Source organism: Salvelinus alpinus, chromosome 21 (assembly GCF_045679555.1).
Source record: "Salvelinus alpinus chromosome 21, SLU_Salpinus.1, whole genome shotgun sequence".
In the NCBI taxonomy this organism is placed as follows: Eukaryota; Metazoa; Chordata; class Actinopteri; order Salmoniformes; family Salmonidae; genus Salvelinus; species Salvelinus alpinus.
The window spans coordinates 43,913,925-43,940,424 of record NC_092106.1 but is presented as its reverse complement, the minus strand read 5'-3'; the positions used below and the strand labels follow the sequence as shown (position 1 = coordinate 43,940,424).

General features: G+C 43.3%; 1 protein-coding gene across 6 annotated transcripts in view; it reads right to left on the bottom strand.

Annotated features, from left to right (window-relative positions):
* gab2 (GRB2-associated binding protein 2) overlaps positions 1-26,500 on the bottom strand; it is a 183,671-nt gene that overhangs the window by 54,812 nt on the left and 102,359 nt on the right. Inside the window, exon 1 of one of the 6 annotated variants that reach the window (XM_071357963.1) lies at positions 23,507-23,568. The exons of the other annotated variants lie outside the window; for them this stretch is intronic. The gene's annotated coding sequence lies outside the window, so the exon portion shown is untranslated. Of the gene's footprint in view, positions 1-23,506; positions 23,569-26,500 lie in introns of those variants that run through there. 6 annotated transcript variants of the gene reach the window in all.

Genomic DNA, 26,500 nt, shown 5'->3' with positions numbered 1-26,500 from the left:
CCCCCACCTCTCCATTAGTCATAGTGGTCTTTCCTCATTCCCCCCCTCTCCATTAGTCATAGTGGTCATCCCCCCATAGTCCTCATTCCCCTCTCTCCATTAGTTATAGTGGTCATTCCTCATTCCCCCCTCTCCATTAGTCATAGTGGTCATTCCTCATTCCCCCACCTCTCCATTAGTCATAGTGGTCTTTCCTCATTCCCCCCTCTCTCCATTAGTCATAGTGGTCTTTCCTCATTCCCCCCTCTCCATTAGTCATAGTGGTCATTCCTCATTCCCCCATCCACTCTTCTCCATTGGTCAAAGTGGTCATTCCTCATACCCCCCCCCCCCCACACACACTGTTCTCCATTAGTCATAGTGGTCTTTCCTCATTCCCCCTCTCTCCATTAGTCATAGTGGTCATTCCCCCCCTCTCCCCACTGTTCTCCATTAGTTATAGTGGTCATTCCTCATTCCCCCCCTCTCCCCACTGTTCTCCATTAGTTATAGTGGTCATTCCCGCCCTCTCCCCACTGTTCTCCATTAGTTATAGTGGTCATTCCTCATTCCCCCCCTCTCCCCACTGTTCTCCATTAGTTATAGTGTTCATTCCTCATTCCCCCTCTCTCCCCACTGTTCTCCATTAGTTATAGTGGTCATTCCTCATTCCCCCCCTCTCCCCACTGTTCTCCATTAGTTATAGTGGTCATTCCTCATTCCCCCTCTCTCCCCACTGTTCTCCATTAGTTATAGTGGTCATTCCTCATTCCCCCCCTCTCCCCACTGTTCTCCATTAGTTATAGTGGTCATTCCTCTTTCCCCCCCTCTCCATTAGTTATAGTGGTCATTCCTCATTCTGTGAGCTCATTCTGCTCTATACTTTACCCCACTCCAATTACTCCATAACAGTCTCATTATCAACTGGGGTTTCATTCCAAGCTGATGTTTGATAAAAGTGGTCAATTTAAAGTGGAAGTTGTTGGAAGTTGACAGGGGGCTGGATGCGTATTGCCCAAGTTCAGTGCTTAGGTGATTGAAATGTAAAGACAATGTTGCAGAAACTGCATCCTCCCACTCTCCTCCCCTCTTCCTCCTCCCCCTCTCCTCTCTCCCCCTCTCTCCTCTCCTCTTCCCACTCTCCTCTCCTCTTCCTCCTCCCACTCTCCTCTCCTCCCCTCTCTCCTTCCCCTCCTCTCCTCCAGTAAGCGAGTGAGTGAGAGGGGTCATGTGGTCGTGTTCCTTCCTGGTTCTGGCCTCATGCCAGAGTTCTATTTTCATCCCCGGCCTGAGACTTGTCTTCTCTCTACAGCAGACCTGGGTTCACATACTATTTGAAACCTTTGAAATACTTGATGCGTTTGTTTCAGCCTGTCCGGAGTGCCAGGCGGGAGGGGTTTTCACTTTCGCATCAGTTCAATCGGTTCCATTGTGCCAGACAGGTTCAATCAAGCACAGTTTAAATATTTATAATGATGTCAAGTGGTATTTAACCCCAGGTCTTCCTTCTACAGCCTTACAGTATCACAGCAGACAGCTGGGCTGTCATAGAAACAACACAACTAACTAAAGGCCATGATGTTCACACACACACACACAGGTCATAATAACATACTCTATACACAGGTCACACACACACACAGGTCATAATAACATACTCTATACACAGGTCACACACACACAGGTCATAATAACATACTCTACACACACACACACACTACACAGGTCACACACACACAGGTCATTTATTTATTTATTTTTATTTATCCATTATTTTACCAGGTAAGTTGACTGAGAACACGTTCTCATTTACAGCAACGACCTGGGGAATAGTTACAGGGGAGAGGAGGGGGATGAATGAGCCAATTGTAAACTGGGGATTATTAGGTGACCGTGATGGTTGAAGGCCAGATTGGGAATTTAGCCAGGACACCGGGGTTAACACCCCTACTCTTACGATAAGTACCATGGGATCTTTAATGACCACAGAGAGTCAGGACACCCGTTTAACGTCCCATCCGAAAGACGGCACCCTACACAGAGCAGTGTCCCCAATCACTGCCCTGGGGCATTGGGATCTTTGTTTAGACCAGAGGAAAGAGTGCCTCCTACTGGCCCTCCAACACCACTTCCAGCAGCATCTGGTCTCCCATCCAGGGCCTGACCAGGACCAACCCTGCTTAGCTTCAGAAGCAAGCCAGCAGTGGTATGCAAGCCAGCAGTGGTCATAATAACATACTCTACACAGGTCATAGTGGAACCATTCCAACCCAGCTGGGTCGTAGAACCACGGTCTGCTCTGGTCACAGTTATCACATCTAACCACAGTTATCACATGTAGATGATCTAGTTTAATCCCAGTTATCACGTCTAGATGATCTAGTTCTAACCACAGTCATCACATCTAGATTATTTAGTTCTAACCACAGTCATCACATCTAGTTCTAACCACAGTCATCACATCTAGTTCTAACCACAGTCATCACATCTAGTTCTAACCACAGTTATCACATCTAGTTCTAACCACAGTTATCACATCTAGTTCTAACCACAGTCATCACATCTAGTTCTAACCACAGTCATCACATCTAGATTATTTAGTTCTAACCACAGTCATCACATCTAGTTCTAACCACAGTCATCACATCTAGTTCTAACCACAGTTATCACATCTAGTTCTAACCACAGTCATCACATCTAGTTCTAACCACAGTCATCACATCTAGTTCTAACCACAGTCATCACATTTAGTTCTAACCACAGTTATCACATCTAGATTATTTAGTTCTAACCACAGTCATCACATCGAGATTATTTAGTTCTAACCACAGTCATCACATCTAGTTCTAACCACAGTCATCACATCTAGTTCTAACCACAGTTATCACATCTAGTTCTAACCACAGTCATCACATCTAGTTCTAACCACAGTCATCACATCTAGTTCTAACCACAGTCATCACATTTAGTTCTAACCACAGTTATCACATCTAGATTATTTAGTTCTAACCACAGTCATCACATATAGATTATTTAGTTCTAACCACAATCATCACATCTAGTTCTAACCACAGTCATCACATCTAGATTATTTAGTTCTAACCACAGTCATCACATCTAGATTATTTAGTTCTAACCACAGTCATCACATCTAGTTCTAACCACAGTCATCACATCTAGATTATTTAGTTCTAACCACAGTCATCACATCTAGATGATCTAGTTCTAACCACAGTCATCACATCTAGATTATTTAGTTCTAACCACAGTCATCACATCTAGTTCTAACCACAGTTATCAAATCTAGATTATTTAGTTCTAACCACAGTCATCACATCTAGTTCTAACCACATCTAGATTATTTAGTTCTAACCACAGTCATAACATCTAGTTCTAACCACAGTTATCACATCTAGTTCTAACCACAGTCATCACATCTAGATTATTTAGTTCTAACCACAGTTATCACATCTATATTATTTAGTTCTAACCACAGTCATCACATCTAGATTATTTAGTTCTAACCACAGTCATCACATCTAGTTCTAACCACAGTCATCACATCTAGTTCTAACCACAGTTATCACATCTAGATTATTTAGTTCTAACCACAGTCATCACATCTAGTTCTAACCACAGTTATCACATCTAGTTCTAACCACAGTCATCACATCTAGATTATTTAGTTCTAACCAGAGTCATCACATCTATATTATTTAGTTCTAACCACCGTTTTCACATCTAGATTATTTAGTTCTAACCACAGTCATCACATCTATATTATTTAGTTCTAACCACAGTCATCACATCTATATTATTTAGTTCTAACCACAGTCATCACATCTATATTATTTAGTTCTAACCACAGTCATCACATCTATATTATTTAGTTCTAACCACAGTCATCACATCTAGATTATTTAGTTCTAACCACAGTCATCACATCTAGTTCTAACCACAGTCATCACATCTAGTTCTAACCACAGTCATCACATCTAGTTCTAACCACAGTCATCACATCTAGTTCTAACCACAGTCATCACATCTAGTTCTAACCACAGTTATCACATCTAGTTCTAACCACAGTCATCACATCTAGTTCTAACCACAGTCATCACATCTAGTTCTAACCACAGTCATCACATTTAGTTCTAACCACAGTTATCACATCTAGATTATTTAGTTCTAACCACAGTCATCACATCGAGATTATTTAGTTCTAACCACAGTCATCACATCTAGTTCTAACCACAGTCATCACATCTAGTTCTAACCACAGTTATCACATCTAGTTCTAACCACAGTCATCACATCTAGTTCTAACCACAGTCATCACATCTAGTTCTAACCACAGTCATCACATTTAGTTCTAACCACAGTTATCACATCTAGATTATTTAGTTCTAACCACAGTCATCACATATATATTATTTAGTTCTAACCACAATCATCACATCTAGTTCTAACCACAGTCATCACATCTAGATTATTTAGTTCTAACCACAGTCATCACATCTAGATTATTTAGTTCTAACCACAGTCATCACATCTAGTTCTAACCACAGTCATCACATCTAGATTATTTAGTTCTAACCACAGTCATCACATCTAGATGATCTAGTTCTAACCACAGTCATCACATCTAGATTATTTAGTTCTAACCACAGTCATCACATCTAGTTCTAACCACAGTTATCACATCTAGATTATTTAGTTCTAACCACAGTCATCACATCTAGTTCTAACCACAGTCATCACATCTAGTTCTAACCACAGTTATCACATCTAGATTATTTAGTTCTAACCACAGTCATCACATCTAGTTCTAACCACAGTTATCACATCTAGTTCTAACCACAGTCATCACATCTAGTTCTAACCACAGTCATCACATCTAGTTCTAACCACAGTCATCACATTTAGTTCTAACCACAGTTATCACATCTAGATTATTTAGTTCTAACCACAGTCATCACATCGAGATTATTTAGTTCTAACCACAGTCATCACATCTAGTTCTAACCACAGTCATCACATCTAGTTCTAACCACAGTTATCACATCTAGTTCTAACCACAGTCATCACATCTAGTTCTAACCACAGTCATCACATCTAGTTCTAACCACAGTCATCACATTTAGTTCTAACCACAGTTATCACATCTAGATTATTTAGTTCTAACCACAGTCATCACATATAGATTATTTAGTTCTAACCACAATCATCACATCTAGTTCTAACCACAGTCATCACATCTAGATTATTTAGTTCTAACCACAGTCATCACATCTAGATTATTTAGTTCTAACCACAGTCATCACATCTAGTTCTAACCACAGTCATCACATCTAGATTATTTAGTTCTAACCACAGTCATCACATCTAGATGATCTAGTTCTAACCACAGTCATCACATCTAGATTATTTAGTTCTAACCACAGTCATCACATCTAGTTCTAACCACAGTTATCAAATCTAGATTATTTAGTTCTAACCACAGTCATCACATCTAGTTCTAACCACATCTAGATTATTTAGTTCTAACCACAGTCATAACATCTAGTTCTAACCACAGTTATCACATCTAGTTCTAACCACAGTCATCACATCTAGATTATTTAGTTCTAACCACAGTTATCACATCTATATTATTTAGTTCTAACCACAGTCATCACATCTAGATTATTTAGTTCTAACCACAGTCATCACATCTAGTTCTAACCACAGTCATCACATCTAGTTCTAACCACAGTTATCACATCTAGATTATTTAGTTCTAACCACAGTCATCACATCTAGTTCTAACCACAGTTATCACATCTAGTTCTAACCACAGTCATCACATCTAGATTATTTAGTTCTAACCAGAGTCATCACATCTATATTATTTAGTTCTAACCACCGTTTTCACATCTAGATTATTTAGTTCTAACCACAGTCATCACATCTATATTATTTAGTTCTAACCACAGTCATCACATCTATATTATTTAGTTCTAACCACAGTCATCACATCTATATTATTTAGTTCTAACCACAGTCATCACATCTATATTATTTAGTTCTAACCACAGTCATCACATCTAGATTATTTAGTTCTAACCACAGTCATCACATCTAGTTCTAACCACAGTCATCACATCTAGTTCTAACCACAGTCATCACATCTAGTTCTAACCACAGTCATCACATCTAGTTCTAACCACAGTCATCACATCTAGTTCTAACCACAGTTATCACATCTAGTTCTAACCACAGTCATCACATCTAGTTCTAACCACAGTCATCACATCTAGTTCTAACCACAGTCATCACATTTAGTTCTAACCACAGTTATCACATCTAGATTATTTAGTTCTAACCACAGTCATCACATCGAGATTATTTAGTTCTAACCACAGTCATCACATCTAGTTCTAACCACAGTCATCACATCTAGTTCTAACCACAGTTATCACATCTAGTTCTAACCACAGTCATCACATCTAGTTCTAACCACAGTCATCACATCTAGTTCTAACCACAGTCATCACATTTAGTTCTAACCACAGTTATCACATCTAGATTATTTAGTTCTAACCACAGTCATCACATATATATTATTTAGTTCTAACCACAATCATCACATCTAGTTCTAACCACAGTCATCACATCTAGATTATTTAGTTCTAACCACAGTCATCACATCTAGATTATTTAGTTCTAACCACAGTCATCACATCTAGTTCTAACCACAGTCATCACATCTAGATTATTTAGTTCTAACCACAGTCATCACATCTAGATGATCTAGTTCTAACCACAGTCATCACATCTAGATTATTTAGTTCTAACCACAGTCATCACATCTAGTTCTAACCACAGTTATCACATCTAGATTATTTAGTTCTAACCACAGTCATCACATCTAGTTCTAACCACAGTCATCACATCTAGTTCTAACCACAGTTATCACATCTAGATTATTTAGTTCTAACCACAGTCATCACATCTAGTTCTAACCACAGTTATCACATCTAGTTCTAACCACAGTCATCACATCTAGATTATTTAGTTCTAACCAGAGTCATCACATCTATATTATTTAGTTCTAACCACCGTTTTCACATCTAGATTATTTAGTTCTAACCACAGTCATCACATCTATATTATTTAGTTCTAACCACAGTCATCACATCTATATTATTTAGTTCTAACCACAGTCATCACATCTATATTATTTAGTTCTAACCACAGTCATCACATCTATATTATTTAGTTCTAACCACAGTCATCACATCTAGATTATTTAGTTCTAACCACAGTCATCACATCTAGTTCTAACCACAGTCATCACATCTAGTTCTAACCACAGTCATCACATCTAGTTCTAACCACAGTCATCACATCTAGTTCTAACCACAGTCATCACATCTAGTTCTAACCACAGTTATCACATCTAGTTCTAACCACAGTCATCACATCTAGTTCTAACCACAGTCATCACATCTAGTTCTAACCACAGTCATCACATTTAGTTCTAACCACAGTTATCACATCTAGATTATTTAGTTCTAACCACAGTCATCACATCTAGATTATTTAGTTCTAACCACAGTCATCACATCTAGTTCTAACCACAGTCATCACATCTAGATTATTTAGTTCTAACCACAGTCATCACATCTAGATGATCTAGTTCTAACCACAGTCATCACATCTAGATTATTTAGTTCTAACCACAGTCATCACATCTAGTTCTAACCACAGTTATCACATCTAGATTATTTAGTTCTAACCACAGTCATCACATCTAGTTCTAACCACAGTCATCACATCTAGTTCTAACCACAGTTATCACATCTAGATTATTTAGTTCTAACCACAGTCATCACATCTAGTTCTAACCACAGTTATCACATCTAGTTCTAACCACAGTCATCACATCTAGATTATTTAGTTCTAACCAGAGTCATCACATCTATATTATTTAGTTCTAACCACCGTTTTCACATCTAGATTATTTAGTTCTAACCACAGTCATCACATCTATATTATTTAGTTCTAACCACAGTCATCACATCTATATTATTTAGTTCTAACCACAGTCATCACATCTATATTATTTAGTTCTAACCACAGTCATCACATCTATATTATTTAGTTCTAACCACAGTCATCACATCTAGATTATTTAGTTCTAACCACAGTCATCACATCTAGTTCTAACCACAGTCATCACATCTAGTTCTAACCACAGTCATCACATCTAGTTCTAACCACAGTCATCACATCTAGTTCTAACCACAGTCATCACATCTAGTTCTAACCACAGTTATCACATCTAGTTCTAACCACAGTCATCACATCTAGTTCTAACCACAGTCATCACATCTAGTTCTAACCACAGTCATCACATTTAGTTCTAACCACAGTTATCACATCTAGATTATTTAGTTCTAACCACAGTCATCACATCGAGATTATTTAGTTCTAACCACAGTCATCACATCTAGTTCTAACCACAGTCATCACATCTAGTTCTAACCACAGTTATCACATCTAGTTCTAACCACAGTCATCACATCTAGTTCTAACCACAGTCATCACATCTAGTTCTAACCACAGTCATCACATTTAGTTCTAACCACAGTTATCACATCTAGATTATTTAGTTCTAACCACAGTCATCACATATAGATTATTTAGTTCTAACCACAATCATCACATCTAGTTCTAACCACAGTCATCACATCTAGATTATTTAGTTCTAACCACAGTCATCACATCTAGATTATTTAGTTCTAACCACAGTCATCACATCTAGTTCTAACCACAGTCATCACATCTAGATTATTTAGTTCTAACCACAGTCATCACATCTAGATGATCTAGTTCTAACCACAGTCATCACATCTAGATTATTTAGTTCTAACCACAGTCATCACATCTAGTTCTAACCACAGTTATCACATCTAGATTATTTAGTTCTAACCACAGTCATCACATCTAGTTCTAACCACATCTAGATTATTTAGTTCTAACCACAGTCATAACATCTAGTTCTAACCACAGTTATCACATCTAGTTCTAACCACAGTCATCACATCTAGATTATTTAGTTCTAACCACAGTTATCACATCTATATTATTTAGTTCTAACCACAGTCATCACATCTAGATTATTTAGTTCTAACCACAGTCATCACATCTAGTTCTAACCACAGTCATCACATCTAGTTCTAACCACAGTTATCACATCTAGATTATTTAGTTCTAACCACAGTCATCACATCTAGTTCTAACCACAGTTATCACATCTAGTTCTAACCACAGTCATCACATCTAGATTATTTAGTTCTAACCACAGTCATCACATCTATATTATTTAGTTCTAACCACCGTTTTCACATCTAGATTATTTAGTTCTAACCACAGTCATCACATCTATATTATTTAGTTCTAACCACAGTCATCACATCTATATTATTTAGTTCTAACCACAGTCATCACATCTATATTATTTAGTTCTAACCACAGTCATCACATCTAGATTATTTAGTTCTAACCACAGTCATCACATCTAGATTATTTAGTTCTAACCACAGTCATCACATCTAGTTCTAACCACAGTCATCACATCTAGTTCTAACCACAGTCATCACATCTAGTTCTTACCACAGTCATCACATCTAGTTCTAACCACAGTCATCACATCTAGTTCTAACCACAGTCATCACATCTAGTTCTAACCACAGTCATCACATCTAGTTCTAACCACAGTCATCACATCTAGTTCTAACCACAGTCATCACATCTAGATGATCTAGTTCTAACCACAGTCATCACATCTAGATTATTTAGTTCTTACCACAGTCATCACATCTAGTTCTAACCACAGTCATCACATCTAGTTCTAACCACAGTTATCACATCTAGTTCTAACCACAGTCATCACATCTAGTTCTAACCACAGTCATCACATCTAGTTCTAACCACAGTCATCACATCTAGTTCTAACCACAGTTATCACATCTAGTTCTAACCACAGTCATCACATCTAGTTCTAACCACAGTCATCACATCTAGTTCTAACCACAGTCATCACATCTAGTTCTAACCACAGTCATCACATCTAGATTATTTAGTTCTAACCACAGTTATCACATCTATATTATTTAGTTCTAACCACAGTCATCACATCTAGATTATTTAGTTCTAACCACAGTCATCACATCTAGTTCTAACCACAGTCATCACATCTAGTTCTAACCACAGTTATCACATCTAGATTATTTAGTTCTAACCACAGTCATCACATCTAGTTCTAACCACAGTTATCACATCTAGTTCTAACCACAGTCATCACATCTATATTATTTAGTTCTAACCACAGTCATCACATCTATATTATTTAGTTCTAAACACCGTTTTCACATCTAGATTATTTAGTTCTAACCACAGTCATCACATCTAGATTATTTAGTTCTAACCACAGTCATCACATCTATATTATTTAGTTCTAACCACAGTCATCACATCTATATTATTTAGTTCTAACCACAGTCATCACATCTAGATTATTTAGTTCTAACCACAGTCATCACATCTATATTATTTAGTTCTAACCACATTCATCACATCTAGATTATTTAGTTCTAACCACAGTTATCACATCTAGTTCTAACCACAGTCATCACATCTAGTTCTTACCACAGTCATCACATCTAGTTCTAACCACAGTCATCACATCTAGTTCTAACCACAGTCATCACATCTAGTTCTAACCACAGTCATCACATCTAGTTCTAACCACAGTCATCACATCTAGATGATCTAGTTCTAACCACAGTCATCACATCTAGATTATTTTGTTCTTACCACAGTTATCACATCTAGTTCTAACCACAGTCATCACATCTAGATGATCTATTTCTAACCACAGTCATCACATCTAGATTATTTTGTTCTTACCACAGTCATCACATCTAGTTCTAACCACAGTCATCACATCTAGTTCTAACCACAGTCATCACATCTAGTTATAACCACAGTCATCACATCTAGTTCTAACCACAGTCATCACATCTAGATGATCTAGTTCTAACCACAGTCATCACATCTAGATTATTTAGTTCTTACCACAGTCATCACATCTAGTTCTAACCACAGTCATCACATCTAGTTCTAACCACAGTCATCACATCTAGTTCTAACCACAGTCATCACATCTAGTTCTAACCACAGTCATCACATCTAGTTCTAACCACAGTTATCACATCTAGTTCTAACCACAGTCATCACATCTAGTTCTAACCACAGTCATCACATCTAGTTCTAACCACAGTCATCACATCTAGTTCTAACCACAGTCATCACATCTAGATTATTTAGTTCTAACCACAGTCATCACATCTAGTTCTAACCACAGTCATCACATCTAGTTCTAACCACAGTAATCACATCTAGTTCTAACCACAGTTATCACATCTAGATTATTTAGTTCTAACCACAGTTATCACATCTAGTTCTAACCACAGTCATCACATCTAGATTATTTAGTTCTAACCACAGTTATCACATCTAGTTCTAACCACAGTCATCACATCTAGTTCTAACCACAGTCATCACTTCTAGATTATTTAATTCTAACCACAGTCATCACATCTAGATTATTTAGTTCTAACCACAGTCATCACATCTAGTTCTAACCACAGTCATCACATCTAGATTATTTAGTTCTAACCACAGTCATCACATCTAGTTCTAACCACAGTCATCACATCTAGTTCTAACCACAGTCATCACATCTAGATTGTTTAGTTCTAACCACAGTCATCACATCTAGTTCTAACCACAGTCATCACATCTAGTTCTAACCACCGTTTTCACATCTAGTTCTAACCACAGTCATCACATCTAGATTATTTAGTTCTAACCACAGTCATCACATCTAGTTCTAACCACAGTCATCACATCTAGTTCTAACCACAGTCATCACATCTAGATTGTTTAGTTCTAACCACAGTCATCACATCTAGTTCTAACCACAGTCATCACATCTAGTTCTAACCACCGTTTTCACATCTAGTTCTAACCACAGTCATCACATCTAGATTATTTAGTTCTAACCACAGTCATCACATCTAGTTCTAACCACAGTCATCACATCTAGTTCCAACCACCGTTTTCACATCTAGTTCTAACCACAGTAATCACATCTAGATTATCTTGTTCTACCCACAGTCATCACATCTAGTTCTAACCACAGTCATCACATCTAGTTCTAACCACAGTCATCACATCTAGTTCTAACCACAGTCATCACATCTAGTTCTAACCACAGTAATCACATCTAGATTATCTTGTTCTACCCACAGTCATCACATCTAGTTCTAACCACAGTCATCACATCTAGTTCTAACCACAGTCATCACATCTAGTTCTAACCACAGTCATCACATCTAGTTCTAACCACAGTCATCACATCTAGTTCTAACCACAGTAATCACATCTAGATTATCTTGTTCTACCCACTCTCAGAAACTTCAAGTATGTTTCCATAAAATAGCAAGGTGAGGAGTCCATTTGTAACTTGACACCCACCCTTGAGCTGATGTGGTATCAAACATATCAGAGTGTTACAATGCATTAAAATACCACTTTAACTGCTTGGTGAATAGAATAAGTATATTTCTGGTAAGTACATGGAGTGATTCATTTCATGATGAGTTTCAATGTTCCAATTAGGTTCCTTAATCCATCACCTAGTGTCTCATCTGCTGTGGACCTTTAATCTAATAGAGGATCTCTGGTGGACTGGTACTCAGGAGGACGGAATTAGAACACACACACTCAGGACAAGGACAGGCTTTGTACACCACTGACTTCAACTCCTCTCCTCATCCTCTCCCCCTCCTCCTCTACTATTCCTATCCTCTCCTACTACTCCTATACTCCTCCCCTACTGCTCTCCCCTCTCCTCCCCTACTCCTCTCTCCTCTACTATTCCTATCCTCTCCTACTACTCCTATACTCCTCCCCTACTGCTCTCCCCTCTCCTCCCCTACTGCTCTCCCCTCTCCTCCCCTACTCCTCTCTCCTCTTCTAATCAGCATTAAACAAGGACAGAGCATAATAAGATTTAAAATATATCTACAAATAGAACATTTTGGTGAGCCAGTGGTATGAAACAAGGACAGAGCATACTGGGAATAACAATAAGAGCAAAAACAGAACATATTGGACGGTGGGGACTAACTGGTGATGGTGGGGACTAACTGGTGATGGTGGGGACTAACTGGTGATGGTGGGGACTAACTGGTGATGGTGGGGACTAACTGGTGACGGTGGGGACTAACTGGTGATGGTTGGACAGTGGGGACTAACTGGTGATGGTTGGACAGTGGGGACTAACTGGTGATGGTTGGACAGTGGGGACTAATTGGTGATGGTGGGACAGTGGGGACTAATTGGTGATGGTGGACAGTGGGGACTAATTGGTGATGGTGGGACAGTGGGGACTAATTGGTGATGGTAGACAGTGGGGACTAACTGGTGATGGTGGGGACTAACTGGCAGATGTGGGACAGTGGTGACTAACTGGCAGATGTGGGACAGTGGTGACTGGCAGATGTGGGACAGTGGTGACTGGCAGATGTGGGACAGTGGTGACTGACAGATGTGGGACAGTGGTGACTGACAGATGTGGGACAGTGGTGACTAACTGACAGATGTGGGACAGTGGTGACTAACTGACAGATGTGGGACAGTGGTGACTGACAGATGTGGGACAGTGGTGACTGACAGATGTGGGACAGTGGTGACTGACAGATGTGGGACAGTGGTGACTAACTGACAGATGTGGGACAGTGGTGACTAACTGACAGATGTGGGACAGTGGTGACTAACTGACAGATGTGGGACAGTGGTGACTAACTGACAGATGTGGGACAGTGGTGACTAACTGACAGATGTGGGACAGTGGTAACTGACAGATGTGGGACAGTGGTGACTGACAGATGTGGGACAGTGGTGACTGACAGATGTGGGACAGTGGTGACTGACAGATGTGGGACAGTGGTGACTAACTGACAGATGTGGGACAGTGGTGACTGACAGATGTGGGACAGTGGTGACTGACAGATGTGGGACAGTGGTGACTGACAGATGTGGGACAGTGGTGACTAACTGACAGATGTGGGACAGTGGTGACTAACTGACAGATGTGGGACAGTGGTGACTAACTGACAGATGTGGGACAGTGGTGACTGACAGATGTGGGACAGTGGTGACTGACAGATGTGGGACAGTGGTGACTAACTGACAGATGTGGGACAGTGGTGACTAACTGACAGATGTGGGACAGTGGTGACTGACAGATGTGGGACAGTGGTGACTGACAGATGTGGGACAGTGGTGACTGACAGATGTGGGACAGTGGTGACTAACTGACAGATGTGGGACAGTGGTGACTAACTGACAGATGTGGGACAGTGGTGACTAACTGACAGATGTGGGACAGTGGTGACTAACTGACAGATGTGGGACAGTGGTGACTAACTGACAGATGTGGGACAGTGGTAACTGACAGATGTGGGACAGTGGTGACTGACAGATGTGGGACAGTGGTGACTGACAGATGTGGGACAGTGGTGACTGACAGATGTGGGACAGTGGTGACTAACTGACAGATGTGGGACAGTGGTGACTGACAGATGTGGGACAGTGGTGACTGACAGATGTGGGACAGTGGTGACTGACAGATGTGGGACAGTGGTGACTAACTGACAGATGTGGGACAGTGGTGACTAACTGACAGATGTGGGACAGTGGTGACTAACTGACAGATGTGGGACAGTGGTGACTAACTGACAGATGTGGGACAGTGGTGACTAACTGACAGATGTGGGACAGTGGTGACTGACAGATGTGGGACAGTGGTGACTAACTGACAGATGTGGGACAGTGGTGACTAACTGACAGATGTGGGACAGTGGTGACTAACTGACAGATGTGGGACAGTGGTGACTAACTGACAGATGTGGGACAGTGGTGACTGACAGATGTGGGACAGTGGTGACTAACTGACAGATGTGGGACAGTGGTGACTAACTGACAGATGTGGGACAGTGGTGACTGACAGATGTGGGACAGTGGTGACTGACAGATGTGGGACAGTGGTGACTAACTGACAGATGTGGGACAGTGGTGACTGACAGATGTGGGACAGTGGTGACTGACAGATGTGGGACAGTGGTGACTGACAGATGTGGGACAGTGGTGACTAACTGACAGATGTGGGACAGTGGTGACTAACTGACAGATGTGGGACAGTGGTGACTAACTGACAGATGTGGGACAGTGGTGACTAACTGACAGATGTGGGACAGTGGTGACTAACTGACAGATGTGGGACAGTGGTGACTAACTGACAGATGTGGGACAGTGGTGACTAACTGACAGATGTGGGACAGTGGTGACTAACTGACAGATGTGGGACAGTGGTGACTGACAGATGTGGGACAGTGGTGACTGACAGATGTGGGACAGTGGTGACTGACAGATGTGGGACAGTGGTGACTGACAGATGTGGGACAGTGGTGACTGACAGATGTGGGACAGTGGTGACTGACAGATGTGGGACAGTGGTGACTGACAGATGTGGGACAGTGGTGACTAACTGACAGATGTGGGACAGTGGTGACTAACTGACAGATGTGGGACAGTGGTGACTAACTGACAGATGTGGGACAGTGGTGACTAACTGACAGATGTGGGACAGTGGTGACTAACTGACAGATGTGGGACAGTGGTGACTAACTGACAGATGTGGGACAGTGGTGACTAACTGACAGATGTGGGACAGTGGTGACTAACTGACAGATGTGGGACAGTGGTGACTAACTGACAGATGTGGGACAGTGGTGACTGACAGATGTGGGACAGTGGTGACTGACAGATGTGGGACAGTGGTGACTGACAGATGTGGGACAGTGGTGACTAACTGACAGATGTGGGACAGTGGTGACTGACAGATGTGGGACAGTGGTGACTGACAGATGTGGGACAGTGGTGACTGACAGATGTGGGACAGTGGTGACTGACAGATGTGGGACAGTGGTGACTAACTGACAGATGTGGGACAGTGGTGACTAACTGACAGATGTGGGACAGTGGTGACTAACTGACAGATGTGGGACAGTGGTGACTAACTGACAGATGTGGGACAGTGGTGACTAACTGACAGATGTGGGACAGTGGTGACTGACAGATGTGGGACAGTGGTGACTGACAGATGTGGGACAGTGGTGACTAACTGACAGATGTGGGACAGTGGTGACTAACTGACAGATGTGGGACAGTGGTGACTAACTGACAGATGTGGGACAGTGGTGACTAACAGACAGATGTGGGACAGTGGTGACTAACAGACAGATGTGGGACAGTGGTGACTAACACAACAGTTTTACACCACTATATACTGCATCTACAATACAACATTTACAACACCGCCATACATACATGTGTTTAGTTCATGTTATAGTGTGTGTGTCAGTGGAGGCTCCTCAGAGGAGGAAGGGGAGAACCATTCTCAGTGAATTTAATAAAAATAAAAACACTTAAAAAGTGATCCTTTTTAGATAAAACTACACTAAATATTTCCATGTCACCCAAAAATTTATTAAAACACACAATTATGCAAATTAGGTCTACAGTAGCCTCAGCAGCACTCTGTAGGGTAACACGGAGGATAGCTAGCTTCCGTTCTCCTCTGGGTACATTGACTTCCATACAAAACCTAGGAGGCTCATGGTTCACACTCCCTTCCATAGACTTACACAGTAATTATGACAACTTCCGGAGGATGTCCTCCAACCTATCAGAGCTCTTGCACCATGAACTGACATGTGGTCCACCCAATCAAAGGATCAGAGAATTAATCTAGTACTGAATGCATAAGCTACAGCTAGCTAGCACTGCAGTGCATAAAATGTGGTGAATAGTTGACTCAAGAGAGACAGACAATAGTTGAACAGTTTTGAACAAATTAATTTCCTCCAAAATGAAGGAGAAGCAAGAGAGAAGTAGAAAGAGAGAGAGAGAGAGATTGCGTTTTTTTTCTCACTTACTTTGCTAGCAAATGCAGCTAGCTAGTTTAGCCTACTGAAACACCCTGCTCAAACAGAGGGATGCTATGTTAGCTAGCTGGCTATGACTTTCCAACACAACACTGGAACTCTTCCAAGTCAAGGTAAGCTTTTGGTTTGACTAATTTATTTCCACCGGGGCCCGCCGGTGTAACTGCTTACTGATTGTACACTAACATTACTGCATGATTGTGGCGGGTTTACTAATGCTGTTAGTTATATTAGCTATGCTAACTATGACGTTACTTTAGCTAATATGGTGACAACGATGAAAACTGTGCATAGCGGTTAAGCTTGGAAAGGTTTTTCACCTGGTCACATACAGCTGATGTGTTGTGCATTAAAGTCCACAAGCGATGGGAAGAGAAGGAATACAACGTGACTGTTATGAGAGTGAACTGTGTTTATACACGTCATCAGGGGTGGATTCATTCCGCCGATTCTGTTGAAAAACGTTTCTTAAACGGAAGCAAACTGAACAAAACAGGGATAAACATACCTGAATTTGTCCAATAGAAACTCTCGTTTGCAGCTGTTGGACTAATGATTACAATCTATATCAAGTAGATGCAGGCAAGAGTGTGCAAGGCGGTATTGAATGTGTCACTGTCTGTCACCTCAAATTTGTCTTTCGACCTGTGTGCACCTACGTTGTAGACTTTCATTCATGGGCTAGGTTGTAGCCACCTCATGATGGGTACAGGGGAACATTCTAGTATATTTTAGTAGCCTAAACCTATCGCTGTTACATTGAACTGGGTGAATGGAATATGAATGACAGTCATCCAATATGTTGTAATCGAAATAAGGCCATGCAATTGTGTGTGCGCACGTTTTCCTTTTATAGTAATTTAAACCAAAAAAAAAATCTATATGCGAGTATCAACACAGATTTAGCTTACACTGTCCCATCTGCTTTAATATCAGAGATGGGATTCCCCGTTTAGAAGAAAAACACAATTTCCTTAACGGTTTCCTAAGAGATTGTGCTTAAAGGGATACTTCTGGATTTTGGCAACGATGTCCTTCATCTACTTCCCCAGAGTCAGATGAACTCGTGGAAACCATTTATATTTCTCTGCGCGCAGTTTGATGGAAGTTGCTAACTAGCGTTAACACAATAACTGGAAGTCTATGGTAACTGCTAGCATGCTTGTAGATATCATAGACCTCCAGTCATTGCGCTAATGCTAGTTAGCATTGGCTCGTGTAACTACCTCAAACTTCCTTCATACTGGATGCAGAGACCCCAAAAAATAAAAAATAGTTCTTCTGACTACTTCTACTGGGGACGTAGATAAAGGGCTTCACTGACAAAATCCTGAAGTATCCCTTTAGCAAGACAGATGGACAAAATGGGTGCTGCCTCAAATTAACTTCAGTTATGTCTTCTCTCTCAGCAGTCTGGTAGCAGCTAGTAGACAGATCTCTATTGTCCCTGGGGTGCCAGGCCATCTGACCTAAAGCTGGCTCTTAGCAGGGCCTGGAGGTAGACAGAGACAGAAGGCAGAGAGAGAGAAAGAGAGAGAGAAGAGCAGAGCCCCGGGATCGCTCCCTGATCACATTACTTCCCCTGGCTCCCTACTCTGGCTCCCTACTCTGGCTCCCTACTCTGGCTCCCTACTCTGGCTCCCTACTCTGGCTCCCTTCAACCTGTGCCTGCCCTCCATCTCTCCCTCTCCCCTCCTCTCCTCTCCTCCCCCTACTTCCTTCCCTGCTCCTGTCTGTCCTCCCTCACCCCCCAATCTCTCCTCCCTGCCCTCCCTTACCCACCCACCTTACTATCCTGTCTGTTATCCTGTCTGTCCTCCCTCACCCCCATCTCTCCTGTCTGCCCTCCATCACCCCCCAATTTCTCCTCCCTGCCCTCCCTCACACACCCACCTTACTCTCCTCCCTGCCCTCCCTCACACACCCACCTTACTCTCCTGTCTGTCCTCCCAGACCCCCATCTCTCCTGTTTGTCCTCCCTTACCCCCATCTCTCCTGTCTGTCCTCCCTTACCCCCATCTCTCCTGTCTGTCCTTCCTCACCCCCATCTCTCCTGTCTGCCCTCCCTCAACCCCCATCTCTCCTCCCTGCCCTCCCTCAACCCCCATCTCTCCTCCCTGCCCTCCGTCATCCCCCATCTCTCCTCCCTGCCCTCCCTCAACCCCCATCTCTTCTCCCTGGCCTCCCTCAACCCCCCATCTCTCCTCCCTGCCCTCCCTCAACCACCCACCTTACTCTCCTGTCTGTCCTCCCTTAATCCCCATCTCTTCTCCCTGCCCTCCCTCACCCACCTTACTCTCCTCCATGTCCTCCCTCACTCCCCATCTCTCCTGTCTGTCCTCCCTCACTCCCCATCTCTCCTGACCTGACCTCCCTCACCCCCCCATCTCTCCTCACTGCCCTCCCTCAACCACCCACCTTACTATGTCTGTCCTCCCTTACACCCCATCTCTTCTCCCTGCCCTCCCTCACCCACCTTACTCTCCTCCCTGTCCTCCATTACCCCCCCCATCTCTCCTGTCTGTCCTCCCTCAATCCCCATCTCTCCTCACTGCCCTCCCTCACCCCCCCATCTCTCCTGACCTGCGCTCCCTCACCCCCCCCAAGCTCTAATTGCTATCTCAGCAGTAGATTGCAACACCGCCCACTTTGGCCGTTCTATCTTGTCTGAAAATGTTGTAGTTAGTGATGGAGATTTCAGAGTTATCGGTGGTTTTCCTAAGCCAGGATTCAGACACGGCTAAGACATCTGGGTTGGCAGAGTGTGCTAAAGCAGTGAGTAAAACAAACTTAGGGAGAACGTCTAGCACGTTCGGAACAGAGAGTAAAAAGAGCAGGTTTCTGGGCATGATAGCATAGATTCAAGGCATAGTGTACAGACAAAGGTAAGGTAGGATGTGAGTACATTGGAGGTAAACGTAGGCATTGAGTAATGGTGAGAGAGATATAGTCTCTAGAGAAGTTTAAACCAGGTGATGTCATCGCATATGTAGAAGGTGGAACAACAAGGCTGGTTAAGACATATTGAGCAGGGCTAGAGGCTCTACAGTGAAATAAGACAGTAATCACTAACCAGGACAGTAATGGACGAGGCATATTGTGATATTAGAGAGAGGCATGCGTAGCCAAGTGAACATATGGGTCCAGTGAGTGGTTGGGCTGACTGGGGACACGGCGATTCAGACAGATAGCAGGCCAAGCTAGCAGTTAGCAGACTGGGTTAGCAAGCAAGCAGTTAGCAGGGGCTAGCAGTTAGCAGACCGGGGCAGGCAAGCTAGCAGTTAGCAGACCGGGTCAGGCAAGCTAGCAGTTAGCAGACCGGGTCAGGCAAGCTAGCAGTTAGCAGACCGGGGCAGGCAAGCTAGCAGTTAGCAGACCGGGTCAGGCAAGCTAGCAGTTAGCAGACCGGGGCAGGCAAGCTAGCAGTTAACAGACCGGGGCTAGCAAGTTAGCATTTGGGGGACGTCGCGATGGGGGTAAATCTGTTTTTGCATCTTCGTGCGGTGACGTTGATAGACCAGTCATGGAATTAGTAGGGTTCCAAGTAGCTCTAGGTAGCTAGCAGGTTAGCAAAATGGGCCTTCAGCGGGGCGTCGCGCACATCGCGCCTGAGGGGCCTGTTGGAATCCTCGGGCAGATTATGTCGGTATTCCAGTCGTAGAGGATCGGCGGGGTTCCGTGCCCCGTACCGGCAGTAGAAGGGGTCCGGATATTGTAGACCAGGAGTGGGCTTCGGTGGTTCCACAGGAACCCTGGCCGGGCTAGCTTCAGGCTAATTGGTGCTTGCTCCGGGATGGAAACGCTAGCCAGGAGTAGTCACCCGGGATTGCGGTTAGCTAGTTGCGAAGATCCAGATGAAAATGTTCAGAGTAGGAATCCGGGGATATGGAGAAATAGGTCCGTTATGCTCTGGTTTGTGTCACGTTGTTCCAACTGGCGAGAGCTTTCCGAGCTAAAGATTAGCTGATGACCGCTAGCAATGGTTTGCTAACTGATAGCTGGTAGGTAGTTAGCTGGCTAGCTTCAGTTGAGGGATTCCAGATCCGAAGTAAATAGAAATACTTTAGAAGAAAAGCAGATCCACGCCACATTGAGTGAGGAGGGTTGCAGGAGAGTATTTAGAAATTGAGGTTTAAGAAAATATTTAGGAAAATGTTTTTAAAAGATATGCGAAGAAAAATATGTAAAAAGATATATATACAAGGGACACGACAGGACAAAGACGTCTGACTGCTACGCCGTCTTGGTTGTGATTAGAAGTCAGTGAATCCGTGAATGGGAGTCAGAGAGTGGAAAACAAGGATCAGGATGACTGACTGTGTGGCTGATGAGTTCATTACAGAGGATTGTGTTTCATTCTCTCACTGCAGGGAAAAGAGGAGAGGACACCTCCTAACTGGCACCCTATTCCCTTCATAGTGCACTACTTTAGACCAGAGCCCTATTCCCTATATAGTGCACTACTTTAGACCAGAGCCCTATTCCCTATATAGTGCACTACTTTAGACCAGGGCCCTATTCCCTATATAGTGCACTACTATAGACCAGAGCCCTATTCCCTATATAGTGCACTACTTTAGACCAGAGCCCTATTCCCTATATAGTGCACTACTTTAGACCAGAGCCCTATTCCCTATATAGTGCACTACTTTAGAACAGAGCCCTATTCCCTATATAGTGCACTACTTTAGAACAGGGCCCTATTCCCTTTATAGTGCACTACTTTAGACCAGGGCCCTATTCCTTACATAGTGCACTACTTTAGACCAGGGCCCTATTCCTTACATAGTGCACTACTTTAGACCAGGGCCCTATTCCCTTTATAGTGCACTACTTTAGACCAGGGCCCTATTCCTTACATAGTGCACTACTTTAGAACAGGGACCTATAGGAGAGAACGCCGGTCTGCTCTTCCTTGATGATACCTTTGCACACTCTTGGCATTCTCTCAACCAGCTTCATGAGGTAGTCACCTGGAATGCATTTCAATTAACAGGTGTGCCTTATTAGAAGTTAAGAAGGAAAGACATTCCACAATTTAACACGTTTGAGCCAATCAGTTGTGTTGTGACAAGGTAGGGGTGGTATACAGAAGATAGCCCTATTTGGTAAAAGACCAAGTCCTTATTAAAGGTAAGAACAGCTGAAATAAGCAAAGAGAAACGACAGTCAATCATAAAGTTGAAGGTCAGTCAATATGGAACATCAAGTGCAGTTGCAAAAAACATCAAGCATTATGATGAAACTGGCTCTCATGAGGACTGCCACAAGAAAGGAAGACTCAGAGTCACCTCTGCTGCAGAAGATAAGTTCATTTGAGTTACCGGCCCAAATTGCAGCCCAAATAAATGCTTCACAGAGTTCAAGTAACAGACACATCTCAACGTCAACTGTTCAGAGGAGACTGCGTGAATCAGGCCTTCATGGTCGAATTGCTGCAAGGAAACCACTACTAAAGGACACCAATAAGAAGAAGAGACTTGCTTAGGCCAAGAAACACGAGCAATGGACATCAGACCAGTGGAAATCTGTCCTTTGGTCTGATGAGTCCAAATGTGAGATTTTTTGGTTCCAACCGCTAGGTCTTTGAGAGACGCAGTGTAGGTGAACTTATGATCTCCACGTGTGTAGTTCCCACCGTGAAGCATGGAGGAGGAGGTGTGATGGTGTGGAGGTGTTTTGCTGGTGACACTGTCAGTGATTTATTTAGAATTCAAGGCACAATTAACCAGCATGGCTACCACAGCATTCTGCAGCGATATAACATCTCATCTGGTTTGCGCTTAGTGGGACTATAATTTATTTTTCAACAGGACAATGACCCAACACACCTCCAGGCTGTGTAAGGGCTATTTGGCCAATAAGGAGAGTGATGGAGTGCTGCATCAGATGACCTGGCATCGACAATAACCCAACCTCAACCCAATTGAGATGGTTTGGGATGAGTTGGACCGCAGAGTGAAGGAAAAGCAGCCAACAAGTGCTCAGCATATGTGGGATCTCCTTCAAGACTGTTGGAAAAGCATTCCAGGTGAAGCTGGTTGAGAGAATGCCAAGAGTGTGCAAAGCTGTCATCAAGGCAAAGGGTGGCTACTATGAAGAATCTCAAATATAAAATATATGTTGATTTTTGTAACACTTTTTTGGTTACTACATGATTCCATATGTGTTATTTCATTGTTTCGGTATCTTCACTATTATTCTACAATGTAGAAAATAGTAAAAAATAAAGAAAACCCTTGAACGAGTAGGTGTGTCCAAACGTTTGACTGGTGCTGCTTACATACAGTGCCTTTGGAAAGTATTCAGACCCCTTGACTCTTATTTTATACGGTATTGAAAATAGGGTCTGGGAAATGTCTGAGGGTGGAGGGCAGGGATGGGGTGGGGGGGATAGGTATACAGACCTGGACTAGGGAAAGGGTTAAGATTGGGTGTGTGCTGTTCACTCTGGATTCAGTGCCAAGTCCAGGGTTCTGCAGGGAGAGTTATGGAGTTTGAGGTTAGGGTTAGATGTTTGATCCCAGGATCCTGTAAGGAGCAGGTGGGGTAGGGGGTAGGGGGTAGGGGTTAGGGGGTCGGGGGTAGGGGTAGGGTTAGGGTGATCTGTCCTGGGTGAGGCCTGACAGTGTGTTCACCTTTAAATACCTCAATGACCGCTTTGAGAATCCCCTCTTCCTCAGTGCACCAAATAGGGTCTGTGTGGCTGAATGAAAGCCAGCAGTTAGGTTCAGGGGTTAATGTTAGGCAAAATAGGATTTTGATTTTGAATGGAAATCAATTTTAGGTCCCCACAAGGATAGTAAAACATATGCTGTGTGCGTGTGTATGTGCAAAAGTGGTTCCTCTGTCCTCATCTGGGAGTTCAAAAGGCCGGAGAGGGAGATGGGAGTCAGGGGAGGACAAGGAGAGAGGGAGGGAGGGGTGAGGGATACAGAAGGTGGGGAGAACACAATGGAACAAAGCATCTGATTGATGAGAGGAGGATCCATTCATTAGATTGTGCTCTGGGGTGGGGCTCTCTGGGATAAGCCAATCACAGTGCAACACCATCCCCCAGAACCATCACAGTTTCCCCAGACCATCACACCATTCCCCAAACCCATCACACCCTCCCCCAGACCCATCAGTTTCCCCAGACCATCACACTATCCCCCAGACCCATCAGTTTCCACAGACCATCACAGCTTCCCCCAGACCATCACAGCATCCCCCAGACCATCACACCATTCCCCAGACCATCACACCGTCCCCCAGACCATCACACCGTCCCCCAGACCATCACACCGTCCCCCAGACCATCACACCGTCCCCCAGACCCATCAGTGTCCCCAGACCCATCAGTGTCCCCAGACCCATCACACCATCCCCCAGACCATCACACCGTCCCCCAGACCCATCAGTTTCCCCAGACCATCACACCGTCCCCCAGACCATCACACCGTCCCCCAGACCCATCAGTTTCCTCAGACCCATCACACCGTCCCCCAGACCATCACACCGTCCCCCAGACCATCACACCGTCCCCCAGACCCATCAGTTTCCTCAGACCCATCACACTGTCCCCCAGACCATCACACTGTCCCCCAGACCATCACACCGTCCCCCAGACCCATCAGTTTCCTCAGACCATCACACCGTCCCCCAGAACATCACACCGTCCCCCAGACCCATCAGTTTCCCCAGACCATCACACCGTCCCCTAGACCATCACACCGTCCCCCAGACCATCACACCGTCCCCCAGACCCATCAGTTTCCTCAGACCCATTACACCGTCCCCCAGACCATCACACCGTCCCCCAGACCCATCAGTTTCCCCAGACCATCACACCGTCCCCCAGACCATCACACCGTCCCCCAGACCCATCAGTTTCCTCAGACCATCACACCGTCCCCCAGACCATCACACCATCCCTCAGACCCATCACACCATCCCTCAGACCCATCACACCATCCCCCAGACCATCACACCGTCCCCCAGACCATCACACCGTCCCCCAGACCATCACACCGTCCCCCAGACCATCACACCATCCCCCAGACCATCACACCGTCCCCCAGACCCATCACACCATCCCCCAGACCCATCACACCATCCCCCAGACCCATCACACCATCCCCCAGACCATCAAACCATCCCCCAGACCATCACACCATCCTCAGACCATCACACCATCCCCCAGACCATCACACCATCCCCCAGACCATCACACCATCCTCAGACCATCACACCATCCCCAGACCATCAAACCATCCCCAGACCATCACACCATTCTCAGACCATCAAACCATCCCCCAGACCCATCACACCGATGTTATATTACAGGATGTTATATTAAATGTGGCCATATGACAGGATGTTATATGACAGGATGTTATATTACAGGATGTTATATTACAGGATGTTATATTACAGGATGCCAGTTTACAGGATGTTAAATTACAGGATGCCATATTACAGGATGTTATATTATACTGTAGAATGCCATATTACAGCATGTTATATTATACTGTAGAATGCCATATTACAGCATGTTATATTACAGGATGTTATATTATTACAGGATGTTATATTACAGGATGCCATATTACAGCATGTTATATTACAGGATGTTATATTACAGGATGCCAGTTTACAGGATGTTATATTACAGGATGCCATATTACAGGATGTTATATTATACTGTAGAATGCCATATTACAGCATGTTATATTATACTGTAGAATGCCATATTACAGGATGTTATATTACAGGATGTTATATTATTACAGGATGTTATATTATTACAGGATGCAAAATTACAGGATGTTGTATTACAGGATGCCATATTACAGGATGTTATATTACAGGATGCCATATTACAGGATGTTATTTTACAGGATGTTATATTACAGGATGTTATATTACAGGATGTTATATTACAGGATGCCATATTACAGGATGTTATATTATAGGATGCCATATTACAGGATGTTACATTACAGGATGTTATATTATAGGATGCCCAGCAGCAGCAGTCCCAGCCACACACACACAGGGCCTGGTGTCATCAGGCAACCTGAAACTCTGGGCAAAAGTAGTGCACTACATAGGGAATAGGGTGTTATAGTAGTGCACTACATAGGGAGTAGTGTGCCATGTGGAACAACCTCATTAGTTCAAATAAAATCAATGGCTTTGAAGGGCACTTTGGAAGGGGGAAAACACACAGACAGACAGACAGACAGACAGACAGACAGACAGACAGACAGACAGACAGACAGACAGACAGAACGAGAGACACAGAAAGACAGAACGAGAGACAGACAGACAGACACAGACAGACAGAACGAGAGACAGACAGACAGACACAGACAGACAGAACGAGAGAACGAGACAGACAGACACAGACACAGACA